General features: G+C 47.8%; 1 pseudogene; it reads right to left on the minus strand.

Annotated features, from left to right (window-relative positions):
* Positions 1-6,602: 6,602 nt before the first annotated feature.
* Positions 6,603-6,721, minus strand: LOC111743006 (annotated as a pseudogene).
* Positions 6,722-9,704: the final 2,983 nt, after the last annotated feature.

Consider the following 9,704-nt stretch of genomic DNA (forward strand, 5'->3'; position numbering starts at 1 on the left):
CAGAGAAGAATGATTTCCATTGACAGTGACTCTATGGCCCTATGACGCGTGCCTCCTGAGGACACACGAGTCTGGCGCCGAGTGGCCGTCCTCCTTTGCGAGAGCAGGCGGCCTGATGGACACACGGCAGGACGAACACAGAGGCCCAGCACCAAGGTCTGCAGAGTAAGCGAACGAAGAAGCAAGCTGAATGCCAAGTCTAAGACTGTGTGTCTCTGAGCTCAAGGGTCCCCTGCGGAGCCCGGGACAGAGCCCACCGAGGTCTGCGCCCCACCGGCCCCTAGCCCTTCAGCACCGCCTTTGCTAGCTTCATGGTCTCGGGGAACAAATGCCCTGGTTTGGAAGAACGTTTCTTTGCCTAAAGGAAACCAACCATCTGAACCCCTGAAGGAGATGAGCATTAACTGCCCCCTCCGCGCTGTCATTTCATGGTTCTAGAGATCGGACGCTCGGCTACAGACGGACATGGAGCTTGTGCCCAGCTTAACACGATGCAGAAGCCACGTCTGAGCGGAAACTGTCCCCTGCATTGCAGTGAAGCGCTGTGTGGCCAACGCCCTCTGACTGGAGTTGTCGGCTCTGACCCCTGCCTCGGGCTTGGGCTTGTCACCCTCGAACCTGCTGTGTTGCGAACTTATATGTTGCCCCGCTTCATCCTCTCCAAGACCTTGTGAAGTAGGGATTATTAACCCCGTTGTCTCAGGGGAGGAGAGGGAAGTGGCCCAGCCCTGGGCCCGGCTGGGCAATGGTGGGGCCAGAGGCTGCTTTTGGCCTGACTGACCCCCAAGGCCCATGCTCTTCCCCTGAGCCCCGTGCGCCTGTCACAGAGAGAATGGCTCCCTGGCTCTTTCTAAATGTTTGAGAATGACTTCGGCCAACAGTCAAAGGGCTTAGTAGCAGGTAGGAAAGAGTCTCATGGCTTGGGAACGGCCTCATCCTACCCTGGCTGAAGAGAGGGGTCTAGACACAGAAATATTAGCGACCATTTAGTAAGCCCTGCTAACCTACCTCAGCTCATCAAATCTCCCCCACGCAAACGGGACAAATGTTCTCCATACTTCACAGGTGGGGAACCGAGGCTGAGAGAAGAAACACCTTGCCCAGGGTCACAGGAACCAGGAGACACAACTCTGAATTAGGCTGCAATGCAGCAAATTAGTCATCAAGAATTGTAATTTAAGTTTCTGTGTTGATACTGCAGGCTAGGGAGGGGACAGCAGCTTGCTAGAGGAGGAAACATTTTCTCACAGAAGAAGTTTCTGAATCAAATTCGGGTACCAAATTTTGTTTAGAGCCAAAGCATAGGTTTTATTGGTCTAGACTGGTGGTTCTCAACGGGGTGATTTTGGCCTCCCAGGAGATATTTGGAGAATGTCTGGAAATATTTTGGTCGTTGCAAGGCGGAAGGCTGTGTGCTCCCGGCATCCTGTGGGGGGAAGGCCAGGGATGCTGCACGCGCCTCACCACGCACGCAGCAGCACCCACGGGCCCCAAAAGTCAACGGTGCCGAGGGTAAGAAACCCCTCTCCGGCCCAGGCCCTGCAGAAGGCCTCCCCCACCAAACCCATTTCTCCTTTCGCGCTCCGTTTTCAAGGGAAGTGTTCTTAAAAAGTTCTCCTTTGTTTTTTGAATGTTTGAAGAGCGTCTCCATTGGCAGTGGAGCCAGATCAGTTATAGGGGAAGTGTCTCTTTCATCTCTCCAGGAGGGGTGGATGTTGGGAGAGTCGTTTGGGAACGCCACGTGATGCCAATTATTCAGATGGGCTTCTCCCCCGAGAATCTGCTGTTCTCTGAACTTCAAACATCCTGACCAATACTAATTTAGCAGCGGAGCCTCTTTGGGAAGATTCTATCTGCTCCCAAACCAATTAGTTTAACTCCGAGCAAGTTTACCAAACATTCTTCTTTGATCAGAGAATTTATTTTTTTCAGAGGGTGCGATGTTCTCCCCATTCGTCTTCCTTTGACATTAATTTATAGAACGAAAAGGAGAAGCTTTGGTGTTTCAGAATCAGGTTTAAAAGGCTGCAGTTTTCACTGTTGTTTCTGTAACTTGGTCCAGAGAGAATGAATCTCGGGGTTTCGAGGGACCCAGCAAGCACTCAGAGATCAGAATCCCAAGTTCCAGGCTCCATCAAAGGAGAAAGGAAGTGAAGTTCCCTCCGAGCAAAAAAAAAAAAAAAAAAAAAAAAAAGAAAAAGAAAAAAAAGAAAAGGTGCCGGGTCAGTGGCGCGATGGCCTCTGTTTCAGTTGCTGTCCTTTCGCTGGGAGGCCCCACCTGCATCAAGCCCACTGTGAGGTGCCGGGGCTGCCACAGAGGAAGAAAATGCCATCTGTGCCCCAAGGTCACAGTCCGTGGGCGAGATGCATAACCTACTGGACAGTTACGGTGTTTGTGGGGGCCGGAGCGCTGCGGGCCCGCCCCCCTGTGGAGGGTCCTGAGCTGGCTGTCCTCTGCCCTCTTCCGAGCACGTGCACCTGCTGGTTCTTTTCCCGGTGAGTTCACCCCTCCTCCAGACCCAGACGCAGTGTCGGCTCACCCCGCAAGCCTCCCCGTCCCCAGCAGAGCCGGCGGCCCGTCTGTCCACGGAGCTGCCGGGGCTCCCTGAGCGTCCCTCCAGGAGCCAGAGGACTTGGTTGGCTTTTCTCTCCCCATCCCCACCCCAAATGTCAGCTCCTCGAGGTGGTCGCCTGGGTTCTTTGTCTGCATATCCCCAACACGTGGAAGATACTGGATATGTAGCGAATGGACTGATGCATGAATGAATGAACAAACTGATGAATGAATGAACCGATGAATAAATGAATGAACTGACGAATAAATGAATGAACTGACGAATGAATGCATGCACGAACTGATGAATGGAGGGATGGAGGGATGAATGAATGGACTCGTGTACCCAGGCACCAGGGCAACGGGGAGTCCCGGTGAAGAAACGCGGAGGTAGATGCAGACCTTGTTGGCTGGTGCTTTGTTCTGACTGTTTGCTGGTGCGGTTCTGGTGTTTCCCCCTAGAACAATGTTGACAGGAGGCCAGTCAAATAAATTAGCATTCCCTTCCCACCACGAAAGCCTCGTTTCATGGGAACAAGTCCACACAGCCGAGTGCGGGTGTGCGCCCCGCACACCAACCCCACCGGAAACCATCGCACGCTTGCCGGCGTCTTCCTGTTAGCAAGGGCTAAGGAGTGTTCGGCTTTCTTTTCTCAGGATAGCTGCTGACCCCCGTCCGACCTTGCAGCTCCGTAATGGGGAACGGGGAAGAAGAGGTGGGAGAAGGGGGCGGGGCGATGAGAGGGGAGATGATCGAACGTGAACACAGGTGCTCCTACGGCAGAGGGAAAAAACCCTAGTCACTATTTAGAGGCCATAAACTTTGTACCTGTGGAATATTCTCTTGGAAGTTTTCTTTTTAAAACAATCACTCTTTTTTTTTTTTTCTAATGAACAGAAAAATGGAGGTTCTCTTCTCAAGAGAGTAGAAATAAATTTCTCTAGTTATAGGCAAGGTGGATTTGGAGCTAATAACAACTGTTATACAAACTCCTTCAGGTAGAATTTAAGCTGCCTCTTGATTAAAGTTAATATTTGAATAATTCTTGAATAAGAACAATCATGATTTAGCAGTTCTGGGGCCTCTAACCTTACTCAATTTAGCCTCAAATAGCTACGCTCATTTGAAAAAATTTATCAGCTGCTGTTTTTTTTCAGGATGGCCAATGACCCGTGGGCTCACCCTGTGGCATCGTGATACCTTTCATAGCCTAAAGTGACCCCAGGTCTACCAACTCCTGTGCAGGTTACACACAATATGCAGCGTGACAGTGTCAGGGAAGCCAATTCCTTACCTTGTTTGGTCAACGAATGAGCATTGACTTGGTCTTCAATAAGCACTTGCTAAGCACCAGGCCCTGTGCTCGGTACCTGTCTACTCCCCTCTGCCACACTCCTGAGGCCGTGTGACCTTCACCCGGTAACAGATGAGAAAGCAAGATGAAGCCCGGGGCACAGAGCCCCGGAGCCAGAAAGCGAAATGGGAAGGGAACAGAGGCTCAGGGCTCTCGCTCTTCCAGGACCCATAGGGGCTGGAGCCAGGTTCTCACTCAGTAGCCCAGATAGGAAGAGGGCCAAGAGATCTTGGGGTACACAGCACCCCCTGCACACCGCCCTCCCCGGCTGCTCTGGGGTCCGAACCTTTCACTTGTCTGCCCCTCGGCCCTTGCTGTTGTGATGCTGCCACGGGCGCTCCCGGCCCCTCGTCTTAGTGGGGAACACACCTGCCTTTCTTCTGTGCCCTGCCCAGTCACTGCTTCCTTTCTACGACCAGCAAATGCAAACTGTTGTTATTTTTCAGTGTTCAAGGTAAAGAGAGAGAAAAGACTTGCTCTCTCCTAAGTGCTGTGTCTCTGTCCCCAAGTGTAATCAAACCTCTCTGGCTTCAGGGTCGGAGAGGTAGTCACGTGATGGAATGAAGGTCGTTCCATAATTCGGGGGGTGTGAAGATGGCCACAGCTCTCGGAAGCGCCTTCCGTGACGAGGTGGTGCCTTTTCCTCGCCCTTGGACTCTGGGCTCGCCGTGACAGAAGCTACTCTGTGAGTCCTCTGCCTAGACCTCAAGAGGCTTTGCAGCCTCTGCTCTTGGGCTGGGAGCCCTCTGCCACCAAGTCCGAGGTAGCCTGCTGGAGGATGACAGACGTGTGAGTGACCTCAAGCTCAGAATAGCCAAGCTCAGCTCAGCCCCGTGGGACAACCTCACTGAGCCCCAGCTCACACCACCGAAGCACAGAGCTGAATGAGATGGTCATTTTAAGCCACTCCACCACGGGGATATTTCTTACGCAGCAGCAGATAACCGGTGCACAGGGCAAGCTCATGGAAACAAAGCCCGGTTCATGGGAACTGATGCCGGTTTCTCTCTGGGGATACGTGGCGATTCTTGCTGCACGTCTGCCCATCCCCCCATCCCCCTCGGCAATCCTACTCTGTCAGCCCCAGATGGCCACCCCAGCTCCAACTCAACATGTCCTGTCGGTGCCAGAGCTCGCAATCACCAAGGGACTGGTCCTGGTGTCTTTTCGACTCACCCATACCCTGATCCCAGGTGGCCTGGCTCAGCTGCCAATGGGTGAGCTACCGGAGTCACGTGGCCCTTTGGGCAGCAGGCATTGTGGGTGGGGGGTGGGGGGTTGGGGGAGCCCGTCTGAGGAAGGGCTCATGGTGGGGTAGGCAATGGAACGCCGCATTTCATCATCCATATGAGAGAGGGACTGTCCTATGGCCGAAGAAGCTACAGGAAGAATAATTTTACTGACTTGTTCTGAGTCTTATTAAGCGTGAGCTGATAAGTCGGTGCCTCACAGTTCCCACTCGCTAAATATCAGAGAAAGGCATCCATGTGTGCTTTATCGCCAGATGTGGCAAATCGCACTGGACTTCACTTGGGTCTAGACCAAGGGCCAAGGCCCAGAATGTGACAGCCCCCAACTTCTCTTTCGGTTTATTTTTCTTTTGGAGGTGGTAACTTTTTCCCCTTCCTTTTTCTACCAGCCCTTTGTGCCCCTTTCTACATCTCCCCAGGGCGGCTGTGCTAACAACCTCATACAGAGTCTCCTTGCGCAGATCATAATATACGAGCATATACAGGGTTTTAATAATACCGTTTACAAAAACGAGGTCATACTTTATACAGATTTTTGCATCCAGTTTTCTCAAAAAAGTCACAGCTCTCATTTATTCTTGTTAATGCTTATATAATATTCTAAGGCGAGGATTACTACGCTTACTCACCCCTCTCCTGCTGATGGATACTCACTTTGTTTCCACAGGTTTCCAGGGCTGTGATCCTTGAATATAAAGCCTTATGTACTGATGTTTTATTTCTATGCATTAGATTCCCAAGCATGAGATTCTTGCTGGGCTGAGGATATACGTGTATTATTTTAATAGATGTTGCCATATTGACTTTCGATTAATTATAACCAGTAATTGAGTACTCATTTCTCCATAACCTCAAGAGCGAAAGGTGTTATTGCTATTTTAAAATTTTGCTAGTTTTATAGTTATGAAGAATTATCTCACTGTTATTATAAGTTATGTTTCCTATACTACTGGAGCATTTGAGAATCTTTAAAAAAATTGCGTTAGTCACTTGGATTTGCTCTTCTGTGAATTGCTTTTCTATATCCTTGGTCTATTTTTTTATTGGGCGATTGTCTTTTATCAATTTGTCAGAATACTTTGTATATAATAGATACTAAGTCACTGTCTTGTCTCTGAATTGCAAATATATATAACTGACACCTTGTTTAAGGTAACTTTTGCCATAAACGATTTTAAATAGTTTAATATTGACAAATGTATCTGCTTTACTTTTTAAAATAGCTTCTGAACTTTCGTTCTTGGGTTAAAGGGTTTTTTTGTTTTTGTTTTTGTTTTTGTTTTTTTACTGCTTAATTTTTATGTAGCCTTTTTTAAAAAAGAAAAAAGATAAAAGTTTTTTGTGCTTTTTTTAAAAAAATTTTTTTTAGGTGAGGCAACCCTTGGTTGACCTCACAGATTGCAAGGACCTTATCAGTTTACAATCCCTTATTTTTATTTTTTATGCCTACAGCACCTGGTCTTCCTAGGTGGTTTCCCATCCAAGTACTAATCAGGCCTGACCCTGCTTAGCTTCCGAGATCAGACGGGATTGGGCTTGTTCAGGGTGGCACGGCCTTAGACTTGTGTGTGTGTGTGTGTGTGTGTGTGTGTGTGTGTGTGTGTGTGTTTTGTCTTGCTTTTATATTTAAGTCTTTATCTGGAATTGATCACTGTATAAGTCATAAGATTGAAGGTCATTTAATCTATCTTTTCCCATTAGTAAAAGATAATGTTTTCACACATTTGATTCTTAAACATACGAAGATCTATTTCTGCTTTCTGTTTGGTTCTAGATTTAGTTTCCTCTTCTGATCCCAATATCGTTTTTATTTGAATAGAGCGGCTTTTTGGTATGTCCTGATCTGGTAATGCAAATTCCACTAACTACTCTTTTTACAAAAGTTGGTATTCCCAGGAATTTATTTTTCTAAATAAGTTTTGTAATTGTTTTACCTAATTATTCGTCTTAAAAAAACTCCGTTAGCATTCTATTTGGAATTGCATTAAGTATATACATTAATTTGAGGAGCGGTAACTTTAAATAAATATTACGTCTTCCCATCCAAAAATAGGGTACAATGTTCCCTTTATTCATGTCTTGGTTTTTGTCATTTGATAAGATTTTATTGTTTTTATGTAAGACCTTTTTCTTTCTTGTTATTGTATTCCTAAATATTCAATAGTTTGGGTTGCTACTGTGAATAATTTTTTCCCATTTCTAGTTACTTAAGGCTAGAAGGGAGAACCTGTCAATATTTGTACATTTATTTTAAATTTAGCTATATCACCAAATACTCATTAATTCTAGTAACTTTTACTAATTTCTTGGGTTTCTAAGTTTATAGTTATATCATCAACAAAATAGACAAATTTATCTCTTGTTTTTCTAAGGTTCAAATCAGAATTATACTTTTTTGATCTTATTGTATTTGCTGGAACCGCCAAGACCATGTTCAATGTTAATAATGGATAGTATCATTCTTGTTTAGTTCTTGATTTAAATGAGCGTGGTTCTAGAAGTTCACTATTTAGAAAAATAGTCTGTTGGATCTTGGTCTTTATTTCTAAAGTTTCCACGATCTATTCTTTAGAATTTTTTAGAAGAGGATACTATATTTTTGTCTAATGCTTTTTAGGCATTGTGTGTGTATGTAATTTTTTGTTTGAATTGCTCTAACTTTGTTTTTCAAGAAGACACTTTTATGCTTGGAAACTTACACAGGCATATAGTCCATCCCTTATTTTTTCTTATTTTAATTCACTTCTATGGTTTTTCAGAGACATAAATCAAGCAAAGTGTTGTTTGCATGTGATGAAACACTGTATCCTTTAAAATATCATCTTTCCAAAGACTAACATCATGGGGAGAGAATCGTGAAAGAGTTAAAGTGGAAAAAGACAACTAGGATTCAAAACCACATACAGCATGATTCTAACTCTTTCAAAAAGAAATACCAATTTATACATGAAAAACCTCAGAAAGAAAATACCTGGTGTCCATAGAGATATGGTTGGTTTTCACATGGGTTCTCATGGTTCTATGTATTTTCAGGATTTTCCACGATAAACTTGCTGTGACGTTACAATCAAGAGGAAAACCACATTTTAATTTTGAAATGTCATTGATGAGAATCCTGTGTCTCCTGGGGATGCAATCGGTATGCAGGGCGCTCACCGCACAGCCCGGCTGCAGTCAGGGGAGGGCTCCGGCTCACAGGTTCTGCGTGGCTTAGGGGCCCCACTACCTCCCAGTGGGTCCTGTTATAGGGATCCACATTATAGTATTTTATCCAAAGTCTCTGCTGTCCCTCCAGCCCAGGACAGTGCCACCTGATAGGAGAGTCTCTGCGACCTAGCACGGGGCGGTGGAGCAAATGGAAGCCCGGAGACCAGCTCAGCGTCGGCTCGGTCCTTCTGCTGCTGTGTAACTTTGGGCAAGTCACTTGGCTTCACTGAGCCACAAAACAACTCCTTGCTCGTAAAACGGGGGAAATCATGCCAGGTCTTCCTCGTACAGTTGGTTGTGTGGATCAAAACCCTTTTGAAAGACCATACAGGTGGGGGCAGCTTTCCAAACCACCCAGCACAAACCCAAGGGACTGTTCTTGCCTCCACAGAGAAGGTTCTTTGTCACCATCTGAACAACCTGATTGCAAAACAATTCCTCTTTAATTGGACTCATCTGAGTAGGTTAAATAAAAATAATTACCGAGAGTGGTAATCACATCAAGGACAGCTCATCACGCTGCTGTTACATAACCCAAGCTTCTCTGCAACGCCCGGTCTGAAGGACCTCTCCCACTCGCCCGCATGTGACTCAGGGATCACGGATCAATCTTGTGCTTGGAGAAAGTCATCTGCATCTTGGTCTCTACACCAGCTGCAGAGCGAATGTGTACCGGTTGCTCAACCCGCCTTAAAACACAGGATCACTGCTCCGCGTCCAGGTGAGCCATCAGGCGAGGGGTTTTAAAGGGCGAGGGGCGAGGGGGCTGATGCTTCCGCCTGTTCTTTCAGCCCAAATGCATTCGAAGCGCCCCTCTCCCACCCGACGCAGCTTTGCCCTGCGCAGCCGTCAAAGGTCCCTTTCTGCCACAGTCCCTGGTGGCCCTGCTCTGCAACTGTCTCCTGTCCAGCTCCCCAGAGTCAGCGGGGGGCCTGGGCCCCCATTTGGGTTTCTGCTCCCAGGCTGGGCCTCACCCCCCTCAGTAAACCTCTCCACTGATTGGACGGCCCCCAGTCCATCATCTCACCCCATGAAATCTGGCTCCTGGGAGGGCGGCGGGGAGCGTGCTCCAGGGGTGCCAGGGGCCGCAGAGGCCGGTGCTGAGGCCGGGCGGGGGCCGGGCGGGGGCAGGGCGGGCCTCGCCTTCCTCCGTGCCCTCTGCTCGGCCTGTCACCCACCAGAACGGGGAACAGCGCCTCGAGGGCTCTCTTCCCCCACATGTCAGGAAAACGGCTGCTTACCCGTCACTGATCACTTCATCCATCGCACTGGGACGCAGGGACCCGGTCATTCTGGACACTCAGGCCCCCTGGTTCGAGAAAAATTTCTTGAAACACT

The sequence above is a fragment of the Pteropus vampyrus genome, unplaced genomic scaffold (assembly GCF_000151845.1).
Source record: "Pteropus vampyrus isolate Shadow unplaced genomic scaffold, Pvam_2.0 Scaffold105, whole genome shotgun sequence".
NCBI lineage: Eukaryota > Metazoa > Chordata > Mammalia > Chiroptera > Pteropodidae > Pteropus > Pteropus vampyrus.